This window comes from Leuciscus leuciscus (assembly GCF_965113295.1).
Source record: "Leuciscus leuciscus genome assembly, chromosome: 2".
NCBI lineage: Eukaryota > Metazoa > Chordata > Actinopteri > Cypriniformes > Leuciscidae > Leuciscus > Leuciscus leuciscus.
In genome coordinates this window covers 46,877,274-46,895,412 of record NC_138726.1, presented here as the reverse complement: position 1 = coordinate 46,895,412, position 18,139 = coordinate 46,877,274, and the positions used below count along the sequence as shown (strand labels likewise).

Below are 18,139 nucleotides of genomic sequence, written 5' to 3'. Positions count from 1 at the left end.
GTAACTGAAATAAAATTGTCACGTTTTGTTGTTGTTTCCATTTCATTTTCAAGGACTTTTAGTTTGTCTTCATTATTTCCTGTGATTCTTTTGTTGTTATGGTTGCTGAGGATGTTTTTATTCGTTAGTATGGTTATTCATTGGTTCATTGATTATCTCACACCTGTTTCATATTCAGTTCATTATCTTGTGTATTGCCCTCAGTTCCTTCTGTTCTATGTCTAGTTGTTGTTTGTGTTCACGGACAAATCATTATTTTTTTTTATTTAATAAATTTTTATGCTGCAAAAGATCCACTACATCTCATCATCATCTTCATCACAACATTACAAAAATAAAAGATAAATATTAGATGTAAAACTTCATCATCATCTTTTCAAAAATTCCCTGAAAATGAGAAATGCTGCCTATGTAACTAACTGAGTTCAAATAAGTAGTTCAGTAGTTCACCTGCCCATTTAGCCTTAAAGGGTTAGTTCACCCACAAATTTTAATTCTGTCAGTAATTACTCACCCTCATGTTGTTCCAACCCCGTAAGACTTTCGTTCATCTTTGGAAGACAAATTAAGATATTTTTGATGAAATCTGAGAGCTGGCTCACTCCTTCATAGGCTACTAGGTAGTTGATATCTGTCAGCCCAGAAAAGTTAGTAAAGACATCGTTAAAATAGTCCAAGTGACTACAGTTGCTCAACCTTAAGTTTATCAAGCGACATTTTTGTGCGCAAAACCCCCCAAAAATAACAACTTCATTCAACTATTCATTTTCTTCTGTGTGGGCCTCTGAGTGAATTCACGTAGTGTAACAGCACAGCGCTTCTGGGTTGTACGTCAGAACGTAGGCTCACTGTTGGCCAGCATCACATGCCACACATGACCAGCGCTGGCCAATAGTGAGCCTACGTTCTGACGTACAACCCAGAAGCGCTGCGCTGTTACACTACGTGAATTCACTCAGAGGATTACACTAGAATTACACTACGTCAACAGCTTAGGAGAATGACATGGAAGAGAAGAGATGGTTGAATAAAGTCATTATTTTTGTTTGTTTTTGCGCACAAAAAGCATACTCGTCGCTTGATAAACTTAAGGTTGAGCCACTTGGACTATTTTAATGATGTCTTTACTAACTTTTCTAGGCTGGCAGATATCAATTACCTAGCAGCCTATGAAGGAGTGAGCCAGCTCTCAGATATCATCAAAAATATCTTAATTTGCGTTCCGAAGATGAACGAAAGTCTTACGAGCGGCTCTTCAGTGTGTTTGTGTGATGGCGCGTTCCAGCGAGATCGCATTGCCTGCTGCTGTTTTGTGCAGTGATCTGCCGACAGTGAGTGTGTTTCTCCCTGGGCGCTTCAGCACTCTGCTGAGCTTTTTCCTCTCTAAAAGAGCTGCACGTGGCACGTCTTTTTCAAGACGGTTCGCCCGTGTATTTACTGGATGTGGGTGCGTGATTCATCTGCCTAACGGTCACGAGCGCTGTTTCGCATGTTGGGCTTAGTCACGCTCGGCAGCGCTCGTGGATGAGTCATGTTTTCATTGCGGGAACATGACCATCGCGATGTTTATAGATCGAGACTCAATGATCTCAGTGGGTAGAGTCCCCTCTGCCACACCCCAATCTATCTCTTCCTACGGGATATTTTGGCTGGTGGCCAGGGTGATCTGAGGGTTACAGTGTGGTACAATACTAAAATAATAATACTAAAATAAAAAAAATAAAAAACACGCCCCCCCCTCCACATCGCAAACCGTGGGGCTTCCGTGTGTGCCTGGATCCTCTCGGGGACTTTTCATTCAATCCTCTTTAGTGTTTCATTCGGGGCTCCAGCAGATGGTGTCATGTCACTCACAGCATCACAAGGCGGGCTTGATTCCTCTGGAAATGAGGATTCGACTATGTTGCCTCCCTCAGGAGTGTCAGCGTTAGTCGAGTCAGATCCAGAGCTGATGGCCATGCTTTCCCGGGCAGCTGAAAGCATCGGTTGGAGTGGCGCCGCCCTCCCCCCGAGCGCTGTAGGCTTCCCGGATGTGCATCAGGACGCTTCCGGCCCGCGGGAGTCCACGTGACTTTTCGGGCGTCCTCCGCCTTCGCTGCCATTGATCGTGAGGCGATCTTGGTCTGTATGTTCTCTGTCACTATTGTGACACAGGCATGCAGTCCTGTGTGTCGCCTTCGCCTTCGAGGCAGTGCTGACTCAGGAGTTCTGTCAGAACCGGCAGCAGTGGAACGCTAGTCCTTCCCTGGCCAACACTGACAGAACGCGGAAACTCGACCACGCCCCCTTGCTGGGACGCTATGCCTCCCATGCCCGGTCTGGTCGTTCCACCGCGCACACTACTGACCTCGCTCTCGGGCGACATCGGTACCTGCATGATCCTGGGCCAGGTGGTGTCCACTAGAGTGGTCCAGACATGGGCTTAGCCAGGTTGATGTGAGGGGGTCTGAGAATTCACTTTCTCAGCTCCCCCATGTCCCAGGCTGGGCTCTTCGGCGGGGTGGCTTCGGCCACCAGAAGCGGACTCAGGTTCATCTGCACTGATGGTCATCCATCCGTGTGGTCTCCTTGGTCTGCTTCCCGCCAAGGCCACTTCCATGCGGCTCCTCCCCTCGGGCCTTCACCGGCCCTGGGCAGGAGGAGGTCGCAGGAGGGCGGCACTGCCCGTCTCCGCCCCTTAGACTGCCACGGCAGCCTAAGCAGCACTCTTGAGACGGGCAGCTTGGTCGGCGGTGTGGTTGAGGACTGCGCCCAACAGTCTTCGATCACTCCAGAAGCGGACTGAGGCTTCTGCACTGACGGTCATCCATCCGTGTGGTCTCCTTAGTCTGCTTCCCGCCGACGCCGCCTCCATGCGGCTCCTCCCCTCGAGCCTTCACCGGCCTGAGCACGAGGAGGTCGCTGGAGGCTGGCACCGCCTGTCTCTGCCCCTTAGCCAGCTAACACCTGGCTAAGCAGCACTCCTGAGACGGGCAGCTTGGAGTTAGGGCTCAGTTCTTTCAGGAGCTGGTAGCAGGACCACTCCTTCCCCCGGTGGAGGGCTGGGGGAGAATCTCATTCAAAAGAACTGATGCTCTTTCTCTGAGCCCCAAGAGGCTGTGGATGACAGCACGCGCCGCCCACGGGCCACGCTCCTCTCATCCCCCTCTGTCGCCAGACCCCTGCCAGAGCACGCCCCCATGGGACGCTGGTCCTCCCCTGGCCTCCTCTGGCAGGACGCGGCTAATGGCCGTGCCCCCGCACAGGGCCGCTATGCCACCCTTACCTGGGCCGGTCATTCCGCTTCGCTGCATGCCAAGATGCTCACGGCCAAACGCATCCTCCAGTGCGTGCGGCCGCAGGATTGGTTTGCAGCGATCGACCTGAAGGACGCCTACTTCCATGTCTCCATCTTATCTCGACTCAGACCGTTCATAGGAGACTGAATCCTCTTCGTCCTCCCCTCGTACCCTCTTGGGACCTCTCAGTGATTTTAACTGCCCTGCAGAGTGCTCCCTTTGAGCCTCTGCAATCAGTGGAGCTTAAGTTCCTGTCAGTTAAGACAGCGCTCCTGGTTGCATTGGCCTCCATCAAGAGGGTAGGGGACCTGCAGGCATTTTCGGTTGACGAAGCGTGCCTGGAATTCGGGCCGACTAACTCTCACGTGATCCTGAGACCCCGGCCTGGATATGTGCCCAAGGTTCCTACCACACCCTTTCGAGACCAGGTAGTGAACCTGCAAGCGCTGCCCTTGGAGGAGGCAGACCCAGCCTTGGCACTGCTCTGTCCAGTACGCGCCCTCCGTGCTTACGTAGACAGAACGCGGTGTTTCAGGACCTCAGACCAGCTCTTTGTCTGTTATGGTGGGAAGCTGAAGGGAAAGGCTCTCTCCAAGCAAAGGTTGTCCCACTGGATAGTGGACGCCATTGCTTTGGCATACCAGCAGCAAGGTCGACCATGCCCCCTTGGTGTGACGGCCCACTCCACTTGGAGTGTGGCATCCTCTTGAGCTCTAGCGCATGGCGCCTCGCTAACAGACATTGTAGAGCTGCAGGCTGGGCGACACCTAACACATTCGCGAGATTCTGTAATCTCCGAGTGGAGACAGTTTCTTCTCACGTACTCGCTTCGACTAGCCGGTACTAGATTCTGCTCAGGTGTCTTCGCTTGCTCGCCATTCCTCTCCACGGACGGGATACGTGCGATATTTTCCTCAGGTGAGCCTAATAAGCCCTGAGTCTCCTCCAGCACTGTCGACGTCAACGCCAGAGTTATGCCACCGGCAGCTTTCGCGCTTGGCCAGGAGCCTCCATGTGCATGGTTCCCCCTCTGGGTGACCCCCACATGTGTATTTCCACTGTAAGCCTCTCTGAGCATGTGTCTTTCCCAAGCCACCTTGCCACCCCTGGGGTTGAAACATTCCACCTGCGGCTGGACACCCCAGTGATATTCTATATGCAGCCCCTCTGGGTCATATGTGTATTCCAAAATTATAATAATAATAAGTTAAAGTTCTCAAAATAAATAAAGTTCTACATATGTCAATGGGGCCTGGATTAATATTAGCATGATTTCCAAACATGAAAGGACACAGAGAAACCATCACCCATGACTCCCGGGAACAAAGGGTTTAAACATCGTCATTTTTTTCGGATGCACTTATTTTCTGAATGGAAAAGCTTTGTTTAGTAACATTTATTCAGACATTGTTCCTTCTTGCTGCTTTATTTGAAGCATTTTCAGATGACTGAGGTGTTAAAGGCAACCATCACAGATGAACCCTTTTTGTAAGTGATGTTTATTTTATTTTCTCTTCTTTTGCTGCAGGTACTCATTTCCTGTGTTGTTTGTTTTTCACTCAATTCCTCAGTAGCCACGCTGATTCATCTCACAGCATGACATCATCCAGAAATCTGGAACATCTTGTCTTTTGCAACACAAAACACTATGGAAATGCTTTTCGATTTGCAAAAGTCCTCCTGAGCGCATCCATTTGACATCAAATACATTACCATTCACCAGTAATTATTTGTTAGCTTAAACAGGATGCATGGTGTCACAGTTCTGTTAGTTTGAACTTTTAGTTTGTTTCATCACATGTATCCTGTCTCCATGGTCACGCATCATTATGAGTTACAGTAGTTTAGTTCAGCTGTGTTTGATTGGCACCTTGTTATCTGCACTACTTAAAGGTGCTCTAAGCGATGCAACGCGTTTTTTACGTTTGCCGTTTTTTGTCACATACAGCAAACATCTCCTCAATATCCACTAGCTGCTTGTCCCCTGATAACACTGTAAAAAAAACGTGGTTTCTGTAGACAGCCCAGGCTCCACAAACAGCAACAAAAACAAACTGGGCCAACCTGCACCACGAAGCATAACAAACATTGCTCCAGCCGACAAGAATGATTTGGGGGCGGGGGGCTAGTGTGCGTGCAAATGAAGGGGGGTGTGGGGAGTGGAGGAGAAAGAAGCATGAAGAGGGAAGTTAGCTAGAGGAGAACTGTCCTAGACAACGACAACGACTAATGTTAGAATTATATTCTCTTGGATTTTGATATGTCCGACACACGACCATTAGAGATGACGTTCCGATGAACATATAGCAAAGAAGAGGGAAAAGGAGAAGGAACGCGCGAAGTCCCGAATTTACATCGGAAAAGTTTCCTTTTCTGTTTCAGGAAGCACGGAAGGGAGGGGGAGGGGGAGGGGGAGGGGGAGGGGGAGGGGGAGGGATGAAGAGGGAGGGTCGAGCTAGCCTCCATTTTGCTTGACAATACTTCGAACGTCAACAAGAAGTGACGTCACCCAACATCATTGTCCGTTCTCGTATGTGTTTGGTTGTGTCTGCATTAGCTGTCTGTATTACCTTGTGGAATATTATTAAATTATCCTGGAAACCTTTCGTCTTCATCTTTGTGCCTTCTTCAACAGAGCAACCGTTACACATGGCACACGTGATTATTTTTCATTGTGGCCTTTATCAGTGAACTTTGGACAATTACACTTAACATGACAATCAACGAGTACATTTTGTGTAGTGAGTACATTTTATTTAAAGGGATACTCCACCGATTTTTCATATTAAACTATGTTATTCCCTTAACTAAGATGAGTTGATACATACCTCTCTCGTCTCAGTGCGTGCACTAAATTGCTCTGTCTTGCGGCGAAACTTTGTTAGCACTTAGCTTAGCCCAGTTCATTCAATATGGGCCAAGCAGAGAAGCTACCAAACACCTCCATGTTTTCCCTATTTAAATACAGTTACTCGCGTAGTGTAACTCGACCTAGGACGGTGACACAAAACAAAACGTTGCGCTTTTCTAAGCGTGTAAAATGGATAACTATATTGTATGGCGGAATACCATAGCAAGTGCTTGTAAGCACTTCGACTTGGCGTAGTAATATCTTCACTCGTGAAAAATCCTCTCACCGGCCCCCGCTCCCTCTAGTGAAGATATTACTGCGCCAAGTCGAAGTGCTTACAAGCACTTGCTATGGTATTCCGCCATACAATATAGTTGCAACGTTTTGTTTTGTGTCACCGTCCTAGGTCGAGTTACACTACGCGAGTAACTGTATTTAAATAGGGAAAACGTGGAGGTGTTTGGTAGCTTCTCTGCTTGGCCCATATTGAATGAACTGGGCTAAGCTAAGTGCTAACAAAGTTTCGCCGCAAGACAGAGCGGTTGAGCGCACGCACTGAGACGAGAGAGGTATGTATCAACTCGTCTTAGTTTAAGGAATAACATAGATTAATATGAAAAAACGGTGGAGTGTTCCTTTAATCTGTCAATTTTTTGATGGTATCTTAGGCTATATTGAACCTATAGGTGCGTCCCAATTCGCGTAAGCACTATTCTATGCTGTTTTGTAGTATAAACTGTACGAGTAGTGTGTTCACTGAAAATTCCAAATAGAAAAAGTGCTCTTTAAATACCCAGATTAACTACTTAATTAACCGAAAATAAAAAATGTTGGACACTTCATGGGGGGCTACTCTGATGTTGAATGACAAAATAACCTTATGTGGCAGGTGGAATATATATGGCTGGGCTTAGACCCAGACAAATAGCAGACTACGCCACGATGGGACTTACACCCAAAGACTTAATGGTTTTTCGCTAACAAGGCACTCAGGTTCGTGAAGGGATCAGCCAGAGACAGTGGTCAAATACAAAAATATAATTTTATTATTATTAATTTCTCTTCTTTTACTTTTTATAAAAATGTACAACCAATGGAGCCATACACACCAGAGTCACTCCAAAAATTCAAGATTTCACAACAAACATATAGTACGAATTTCACAGCAAATAGAATGTAATTGACACCAAATCAAATAAACACACAATATACTCTAGTCACAATGTACACACACACACACACACACACACACACACACACACGAGGTGAAGCTAGGGCTGAAACTTACCAGTGGGAGGCTAGTGGCCCGAGCAATGAACATCCATAACACAACACCCCACTCACACGTGATAGATTTCACACACGCACCACAAGGGAAATGATCATATTTGGTGAACGCACCGCCACTGCACACACCAAGGGACCCACCACCACAAGGGGCACTGCTCCCACTGGCGGTCTTCAGCACCTAGACAAAAGACAAACACGTGAAAATCAACCAAAACTACACACAACAATTGCAAAACACTATTAAACCCAAGATGGTACTAGAGTTAAAGATATGGGTAGCAATTAAATCACAACTCGAAATACAAATTAAACAAACAAAATATCATAGCCCATCCAGCACAATGGGGCAAAAATGCCCTCTGGCTTAACGATCTTTGGTCGGGGTAGACAAAGCAAAACAAATAAATAATCAACCCAAATAAATCAAAATAATGCTCTTGTATATCAGCAGCAGACAAAAGCCTCCATACAAGAGTTTAAATAAACAAACAAAACACTGAGCCTATAAAATATAGACCAAAATAATTACAGTTAGTGGTGTCAGTCCATCCAACACTCCACACTTAAACCATGAAACTGGCCATATGATGCTGAATGAAACCAATTCACGGTATAACAGGAGGAACGAGATCACCAGGAAGCTGCCGATTAACGTGAGCAAACCACGGTTCCACTTATTCTAGGTCCCGGGTGAAAAAGGCAGCCGCAGCTGTTGACATGAGCATATTATATCCGCAAACAAATCGTGACATTAAAACGTAAGCAAAGCAGCAGATGTTCAGTGTCGATGTAGTCAACTGGCGGCCGCACCCCCGGTTAAATAGCACTCCCTAAAAATGCACAGGATGTCCATTTACAAATATGTCCCACATTAACCATTCAACCATTACTCAGTATAGCAACATACCCATGATTAACAGCGTTGCGTCACAGGCCCTGAGCTCTGATTGCTGATCGCAGGGCGCACACTCAGCTGGTGAAAGGGCTGCTGCCGCACCGGGGATTCTATGGCATGGAACATTCCCTATAAGCTCACGTTATAAAGTTAACAAGTGGAAAGAGAAACGAAGCTAACCATACCTGCAGCGCTACGGTAGACAGATAACCAGGCAGACATCAGGTCGCTGGGCAGGTAAACAAGACAAGTCGCGTACCGGTGACATCATTTGTCAAAAGAAAAGTCCCGGTTTATAAAGGGGTGTAGCCCTCGTGATTGGCTCAAAGTTAACTGCCCAGAACCACTCACAGCTGCAGCAAATTAAGCGTCACTTAAGGAGGCATGAGCCAGACAACTGCATCCTGCTACAATCTGCCCCGGTTTTTTTAAATCGGCGCCCCGACGATAGCCCCAAGACACTCACTTTCGCTGTGGGACGCTAGTAGAGCGAACACTGAGAGGGCCCCTTGGTACAAGTCCTCTTGCCATGACGGCTACACAAGAAACACCAGAGACACTTGTTACAAGTGCTCTGCCATTACGACTACACAAGAAACACGAGAGATACTTGGTACAAGTCCTCTTGCCATGACGGCTACACAACACAAAAACATGAGACACTTGTTACAAGTGCTCTGCCATGACGACTACACCACGAGAAACTTGGTACAAGTCCTCTGGCCATGACGGCTACACAACACAAAAACATGAGACACTTGTTACAAGTGCTCTGCCATGACGGCTACACAACACAAAAACATGACACTTGTTACAAGTGCTCTGCCATGATGGCTACACCACGAGAAACACGAGATACTTGGTACAAGTCCTCTGGCCATGACGGCTACACAACACAAAAACATGAGACACGTTACAAGTGCTCTGCCATGTCGGCTACACACTGAACACGAGATACTTGGTACAAGTCCTCTGGCCATGACGGCTACACAACACAAAAACATGAGACACTTGTTACAAGTGCTCTGCCATGACGGCTACACCACGAGAAACTTGGTACAAGTCCTCGGGCCATGACGGCTATTTAACGAGAAACTTGGTACAAGTGCTCTGCCATGACGGCTACACCACGAGAAACTTGGTACCAGTCCTCGGGCCATGACGGCTATTCAACGAGAAACACGAGACACTTGGTACAAGTGCTCTGGCCATGATGGCTACTCAACGAGAAAGACGAGATATACTTAGTACAAATCCTCTTGCCATGACGGCTACACAAGAAACACTTGTTACGAGTGCTCTAGCCATGACGGCTATTCGACGAGAAACTTGGTACAAGTGCTCTGCCATGACGGCTACACCACAAGAAACGTGAGACACTTGGTACAAGTGCTCTGCCATTACGGCTACTCGACGAGAAATACTGGTTACAAATACTCTTGCCTTGTCAACTACACAAGACAGGAGCAGGGCCAGGAGCCCGGCCAGGAGCCCGGCCAGGGACAAAGCCTGGGGTCTGACATAGGCGCTCATTATCGGCTTTCAGCTGAGTTATCAAGTCCCTCAACTCCTGTAACTCATTCCCCTCGGCCACCCCCTGTTCCATATTTTGGCAGTGCACAATCCAATTGGCCAAAAAAACAAAATAATCCCCACCTTACCTGCCTTGTTACCGGTCCACCAAAGAACAGCTGCTGCTTTGCTTGTAAAGGAAAAAGAAAAAACCAAAGAGAAACAAAAACAGAATTGGAACACGTCTCTGGCATTACCAAGCGATCCTGCCGACTATACGCCAAATGTGGCAGGTGGAATATATATGGCTGGGCTTAGACCCAGGCAAATAGCAGACTACGCCACGATGGGACTTACACCCAAAGACTTAATGGTTTTTCGCTAACAAGGCACTCAGCTGGTGAAAGGGCTGCTGCCGCACCAGGGATTCTGCAGCGCTACGGTAGACAGATAACCAGGCAGACATCAGGTCGCTGGGCAGGTAAACAAGACAAGTCGCGTACCGGTGACATCATTTGTCAAAAGAAAAGTCCCGGTTTATAAAGGGGTGTAGCCCTCGTGATTGGCTCAAAGTTAACTGCCCAGAACCACTCACAGCTGCAGCAAATTAAGCGTCACTTAAGGAGGCATGAGCCAGACAACTGCATCCTGCTACACTTATAAACTTCATTATCTATACTGTTACATAGTGTATACATAGTGTATAAGTGTGCAATGGAGGCCAGCTAGCAAAAAGCTGTGCAGGCAAACTTCACTCTCCTGGCTGTGACATTAGAGGCTGTGGTATTTAGCGTCCTTGTTAGCACGCTCACCTTCCATTTCAGAGACGCTGGTCCAAATCCTGCTCATAGCGGGTCGGTTACAAATGCATAGGGCCCTATTTTAATGATCTAAGCGCATGGTCACTTAGGGTGTGTCCGAATCCACTTTTGCTAGTTTAACGACGTGAAAAATGGTCAGTGCGCATGGTCTAAAAGGGTTGTCCCTATTCTCTCATTGAGTAATGAGTGTGTTTAGGGCGTAATGTGAAATAAACCAACCAGAGTCTCATCTCCCATTCCATTTAAAAGCCAGTTGCACTCGCGCCATGGCGGATTGCAAGCGGAAAGATTGCAAGCTATTTACATGACGGAATTTGCAAGCGGAAAGACTGAATGCTTCTCCAGAGTGCAAACGGATCTGCTTTTCAGACCACTACGCCCATGGGTGCACAAATAGGTGCAGATGCATTTGCTATTTAAACAACGTGGCGCAGGACGTGAAAAGGATAACTGCGTCAGGCTGAAACTAGCAAAAGACACTTTCAACTCGCTTGGTACTGCATTGTGGCGGGTGTGTGATAGGGCCCATCGTGTATAATGTGTCAAACAACTTATGTTTCTGTAGTTCATACTACTTCCATTCATATTAGTCAGCCAGATGAAACAGCCCTGGACTGCTCATCTGTGCAGACTGCAGTTTCTGATTTTGATTTATGGGTTTATTACAGAGGTTTAGCTTAAAGTTCCATCTAGCAGGCTTTTGAAACATGCATACAAATGTGTAAACAAATAAATATTGTGTTAATTCCAATATAATGGTACCACTATAAGATTAGACCACTTAAATTGTTTTGCCTAGAGACTCAAAGGTAAGAGGTCAAAGGTCGAGAGGCAGAAGACAGGTTCAATCCATCTGAACCATGTTTTTTTTTTTATTGTTTTTTTTATAGAGAACTGTATATAAGAACTAGTGATTTATTTGTTCACCTCCAATGTAATATTATCCCAGACAGCAACATGGTGTCTGCCCAGATCCTGGCCACATCCACATGTACCAGATGTGGCCCGGATCTGGGCCGACGCTATGTGGTTGTCTGGGACATCTGTTTTTATGAAATTTAGTTTTTAGCATTTTTATAAACTGTGTAGATATTACATTTGACAAAGCAGCAGGAGAAACTTTATGATTTACATTTAGAGTCATGCATTTGACAGCGACTTACAGTACTTTGCATTGATGATATGCATAAAATAATACAAAGTTCTTTCATGAAACTCTAGATGGTGCAGGCTGATAGATCCTTACCATCTGCTTGCAATCACATCGTTCTCTATAGAGATTGGTTCCTGCGGTATCAGCAGTCAATGAACTTGCTGCTCAACTTTCCTGAACTTGCTCTGCAGCAGCAGAAGCAATAATCATCAGCAGGAGCAATAACAGCAGCAGCGAATATCTATTCCGCCAATACCAAAACATATTAACATTGTCATATCCATTAACATGCTAAAAACTCCAAGTGCTGTCATGACAGAAAATCAGTTCACACATTTCCTGAGAATTTATTGTATTTTCAAGGTATCATAGTTTGTCAAATCTGTGATCTGCTCTTTCACTCAATTGCATTTTTCATTCCAGTTAAATAATAAAAATACAATACAAACATGTCCAATTTTTTGTATGTCCAAACATGTCCAATTTCATGTCCAATATGTTACTCTAACATGTAAAATGACAGTACATCAAGGTTCAAAAGTGACTCTCATAATGCAAGTAAAAACTTTATTTGAATAGTTTAATTGCATTTTTTATGCATACTGACAAAACAGTATAAACCTTGACTGTTTGGACCTTTCTGGAAAGGATATTTAGAGGCAGAACTCTTGGAGCTTTAATTGAATACCCCTGATCTACAGAAGGCTGTACGAGCTCCTGAGGAGCAGATCTTATTGCATCTCATTACACCTGTAAGGTCAAAGGCCAGAAACATTAGCGGTGTTATAGAGGCTTCTTTAATTTAGCTGCCATATCCACTTTATGTTTAAATGAGAATTTGGCCAAGTTAATTAGGTGACTAAGCTGAATTATTATATATATATCCAATATTCATATCATAACCAAGAAAAGCCTGTGCTATCAGTGGGCAAATTAATCATCCAATGCAATGGCACAGATACCAGTTGATTATTTTTAACGAATCTGTCAAAAAGACTTAGAAATCAGTCATAAGTTATCCACTTATATAATGACTCAACCACTGAATAATTGGAGTGATTTTTGATTTGTTGATTTGCATGTCATTGTGTATCCAAACTGAAATTAACGGATAGTTTACTGATCAAATAAATTACAGATTTACTGTAATGTGCATTTAAAGTCACCATTAAATCAAGGCTGATCCCATTTATTTTCTTAATAAACATTTATTTTCTTAATACTGTTCATGATTAATCTGTGTATGTTATTCAAAACAATAATAAAATTGATAGTCTTTGTAATCCGTTATCAAAATGCTATAGATTGCTTCACTTTTGAAATGTAAAAAAAGAAAAGAAAAAAAAAGCACAAAACATTGCTAAAAGATTCGTTTATATAATTGGAACCAGATTCATTACATTTCTTAACACCTGTCATCCCTATCACAATCTCCAACCTGCTTCACCTTAAATCTGCCATTTTGTTCCTTTCCAAACTTTTAAGAAATAAACAATCATAATTGGGCTGCTGGAAATAAGGACAATTGCTTTGGTTGGAAACGTTTTTGCTCATAATTGAACAGCATGTCAGAGTTGTACAGTCACTTTGTACTTGGTCAAGACCTTTCCAGCAAGAACCAGCAGCAGCAGCAGCAGCAACGATGTAATGAATTTGAGAGCCGGGCTGTGTCTGACACGGTCAGTGCTTTAGCATGTGATGAATCTGTCCAGCAGTGATAAGGATTTATATACTGTAATATGCCAGTCCCAGAGATACGCTTCAGTGGGATTGTAAATGGATATATTGATATGAATAAAGTCTGGCTTAGTGGGAAACAATGAACAGAGAAGGGTGGCATAACCTTGCGAACTACTGAACCCTTTTACAGAGTCAGAATAGCTTGAATCTCACAAAACGTGTGTGTGTGTGTGTGTGTGTGTGTGTGTGTGTGTGTGTGTGTGTGTGTGTGTGTGTGTGTGTGTGTGTGTGTGTGTGTGTGTGTGTGTGTGTGTGTGTGTGTGTGTGTGTGTGTGTGTGTGTGTGTGCGTGTGTGTGTGTATATATATATATATATTCACACATTTCCTGAGAATCAAATCCATTATTTAAAATGCATTGCATTTTCTTTCATTTCCTTTTTTTGATTTTGGGGTGAAATATCAACTGGATGTGTTCTTCTCAGGTTTTATGAGACCTCATTATTTCATATTTAGTTAGATTTGGAAGAGATTCTTAAGTTCCGTTTATCATATATTTTGTTTATTATTGTCATATTTGTGTGTGAGCTGTTGGCCAATTAAAACCATGTAACTGATGCTCTCATTTTAGTGCTATGATCTTAAATTGGTCTTTTGTCTTTTTATATCCAGGAACTACTGAAATATTTATAGAAAGCAGTTGTTCACAGGTTAGATTTTATTCAAAAGCAGGAATATATCACTGAATAAAAGCTGAATCATGTTGAACAAGGGACCAAAGCGAAAGCGCTTGTTTTTCGGCTGTTTGTCATGTGGCATTAGTTTCTTCGATACACAGATTCAGTCTGCTAGATTGCTTGCGTCTCCGTTTCGCAGCTGCTGATTCTGACAAGATGCTTTTGTTATGCTTGAGAAAACAGCCTCTGCTTAGCTGTGCAGTTCTCGTCTGCTATCAGACAGAAAAAAATACAACGCAGGCATCCAATCTGCTGGATTGTCCAGTGCTGAAACATCAATTTACACTTGTGTTACTTTGATCTGCAATTTTTTTTTTTTTTTTTTGATTTGACTTGCCTTACCAGATTTCTTTGAAACCAGGACTAAAGAAATGGTGAAGCCAAAGATGAAAATGTTCTCATCATTTACAAATGCACCCTTATGTTTTCTTGCTTCTGTGGAACAGAAATGTAAAATTTTTGAAGAATTTTCCCATCGTTCTTTTCCAAATAATGAAATAGAAAGGGGACTGTGTCTGTCAAGCACAATAAAGCCAACATAAAAGCAACAATATATATGAAACTATACATTATGGGATTGCCATCGGATACATGTACATGCAATGCACCTTTGCATTTATGATGCCTTAAAATGATGAGTGTTTGACAAAGTATTTTATTTACATTTGTGTTAATGGCCTTGAAATCTAGAAAGCTGAACTTGAAATCAAGTATCACCCATAACTAATAAACAGGACTTACAGAACTTGCTGTACTTTGCACTTTCAGGAAAACCATGGCAATCAATGTCCTTAAAATTCTCTAAAATATCTTTCATATGTGTCCCTCATTACAGAGTCCCTCTGAAAAGTGTTTTCTAGTCTCAGTGGGTTCTGGCACTCTAGTTAAGATCTGCTCTTGATAATGTCCCCAGTGCCAGGTCAGTGCCAGCTACACACACAAGCCTGTGCCAAATTCCTTATAAGCTCCACTCAGCAGGCCAGAATACAGCATGGGGTAGATATCACGCTGAGAGAACCTGAGAGGAGCTGCTGCAGTAGTCATACTCATACTACTTAAAGTTAACATGACATCAAATCTGTCCCAATTTACTTTTTTATTATGTCCTCATTTTATTGCGAATGATTCATCAAAATTGACTATTCTTATTTGTAATGGAATATTGCAATGTTCATTATAAATGATTTATCAATGCACATCAGTATTTTTATTTATTTTTAATGTGCCCTCATAATTTTTAATCAAAATAACCTCCCCTCCCACTTGCAGTGACATATAGGCTATTCTCTGATGATGCTGGCGTGAGGTCGGGACAACCTGTCACTCAAATGAGATCCACTAATAGCAAAACACAACCATCCAATCAATTCCATTGGTTAAAATCAAGCCCCACCCTACTTATTTCTTGATTTCTTGTTTGAGAAGCCGTTTCACTTGGACATATGTCACAGTAGGGAAGACAAGACTATCGCAACTTCAGTTTCATGCAGACTTTAATAAACTTTCATTAAATGTAACTTGCACGGCTTCTGAAACAACTTTACTTTACATTATTTTAGGTTACAGTTATATGTAATGCACCTTTTTAAAACCCTGACAAAAACATTAAAATAACTAAGGACGGATTTGATTTACGACGTAATGTTATCTAACATGCACTACATATTCAAATAAAGCTTTGAACAAAACGTTTTATAAAATAATAAACCTAATATCACCTGGTTAAAACCAGCTCACCTGCTTTTGCAACAGAGCCTACGAATGCAAGTTTGATCCCAATGAGTTTTTGAGAAGCTTTTCACACCTAGAAATTTCGAGATTTCTGTTGCCTCAACATTCCTGGGAAAATACCATCATTATACTTTCCATATTTGGATACCTGTCATAGTCTGGTTTCAGAGAGCATATCCAGAGGAATAGAGACATACAGTATAAATATGAAAAATTATAATAAAACATAAAAAGAAATAGATCGATGCACATTCAACAGTCTGAACAGTAAGAGATTTATTAGAATATGACTCCAGTTACACTTGATTCACACAATATGTTTTAAACCTGAAAATATTTACAAGGTTCTACAGCGTGCTACTACACACAGTTCCTGTGTTGAAGGCAAGGTCACCGGACATTCAGCCAATCAAAGAAAAGATCACATTCAAATGCCCTAATTAATGATCAGGTCAATTAAAGGAATAGTTCACCCAAAAGTGACAGTTCAAGTCATTATTTACTCACCATCATGCTGTTATTTTTTTCCTGCAACACAAAACGTCTTGGTTACTGATGTTACCCTTGTTACGGAGACATTATGTTGAAGACTGACAAATGGGGTCTCACTTGGGATCCCCAATCACCTCTGAGTAAAAAAAAAAAATGGCCAATGGAATTGGCACGTGTAATTTGGATGCTGAGCCACTCCCCCATACATACAGGAATATAAGATGGCGGCATGCATCCACTCATTCAAGTTTATACTGAGGAGCCGAGAGGGGGTCCCGGTCATTCAGCGGAGGTTCAGGGATGTGGCAGGAGAGACATAACGTCTCTGTTCCCTCAATCAGGGAACAAGGGTTACATCGACAATGAAACTGCACAGTGGAACAATACACATATTGAATTACCAAGGGGAATCACAACATATGGGGCATCTAGCATCAAGTGCTGACCAGGCATGCATCTCGAGAACCGGGCCTGGCGTTGGACGCCTCTGCCATATCTGACTGCCGAAGGATGCACGGAGGAAACTCAACCCAGGGCTTACCAAGTGGGGAACTCACCCGGAGAGCAAAGAAGGTGCTCAAAGAGCTGCTCAGAGCTTCCGAAGCTCTGCGTGCGGTCCATGTAAATACGCAGAGTGTGGACGGGACACAGCGACGCAAGGGCTGGGTCTGCCTCCTCTGGGGGCAGCACTTGCAAGTTCACCACCTGGTCCCGGAAGGGAGTGGTGGGAACTTTGGGCACATATCCGGGCCGTGGTCTCAGGATCACATGAGAAGAGGCCGGCCTGAACTCAAGGCACAACTTGCTGACCGAAAATGCCTGCAGCCCCCCCACCCTCTTGATGGAAGTGAGCATGTTCAGGTGCGCTGTCTTTAGGGACAGGATCTTAAGCTCAACTGACTCCAGCAGCACAAAGGGAGCTATCTGCAGTCCAGAGAGGACCACAGAGAGATCCCAAAAGGGGATGAGGTGTGGTTTGGGAGGATTTAACCTTCTGGCACCTCTCAGGAACCTGATGACCAGGTCGTGCTTTCCTATTGACTCACCGTCAACTACAACATGATGTGACACAATGGCAGCAACATACCGAAAGCCATTCAGGAATCTCCGGAGGTCTTCCTGGTGGGAAGAGCACCACTCAGCGAACAGACTCCACTTCAGAGCAAAAGCTTGGAGCCTGGAAGAGGGCGCTCTGGCTTGAGGGATATTGTCTAACAACGCTGGTGGTAGGCCACTTAAATCCAGGGTCTGTCACGAGGGACGTCAGGTCCGAAAACCAGGACTGGATTGGCCAGAAAGGCACAACCATCAAGACCTGCTCCCCGTCCTCCCTGAACTTGTACAGTGTCTGAGTATTTGCATAGGCCCTAGGGTCAGCTGTGTGCCAGCATGTCTGTGCTTTCAACTATCTGGGTTGTGTCTGTCAAAGGGCACACCGGTATTGGAACAGATTGGTAACAGATCGGTGTGATGGTCACATTCAGTGTGCCGCGGCGCCATGCCCATCTTGGGACTCGGCTGTTTAGCCAGTGCTGCAGCGGTCTCAAATGCACCAATCCAAGCGGTGTGACTGCAACTGCGGATGCCATATGTCCCAGGAGGCTCTGAATCTGTTTCAGTGGAACCGCTGTTTTCCCCCTGAATGTATTCAGGCAGTTCAGCGCTGACTGTGTGCGCATGTTGGTGAGACGCAATGTCAT

General features: G+C 44.4%; 1 long non-coding RNA gene across 2 annotated transcripts; it reads right to left on the bottom strand.

Annotated features, from left to right (window-relative positions):
- Positions 1-7,152: 7,152 nt before the first annotated feature.
- On the bottom strand, positions 7,153-8,944 carry LOC309483648. 2 transcript variants are annotated; one of them, XR_014200610.1, is made up of 3 exons: positions 8,500-8,944; positions 8,327-8,424; positions 7,153-8,249 (listed from the first exon to the last, which is right to left on the bottom strand). It is a non-coding gene; the product is annotated as an uncharacterized lncRNA (long non-coding RNA). The 2 variants fall into 2 exon arrangements; XR_014200611.1 differs by having other exon boundaries at positions 7,153-7,597; positions 8,500-8,938.
- Positions 8,945-18,139: the final 9,195 nt, after the last annotated feature.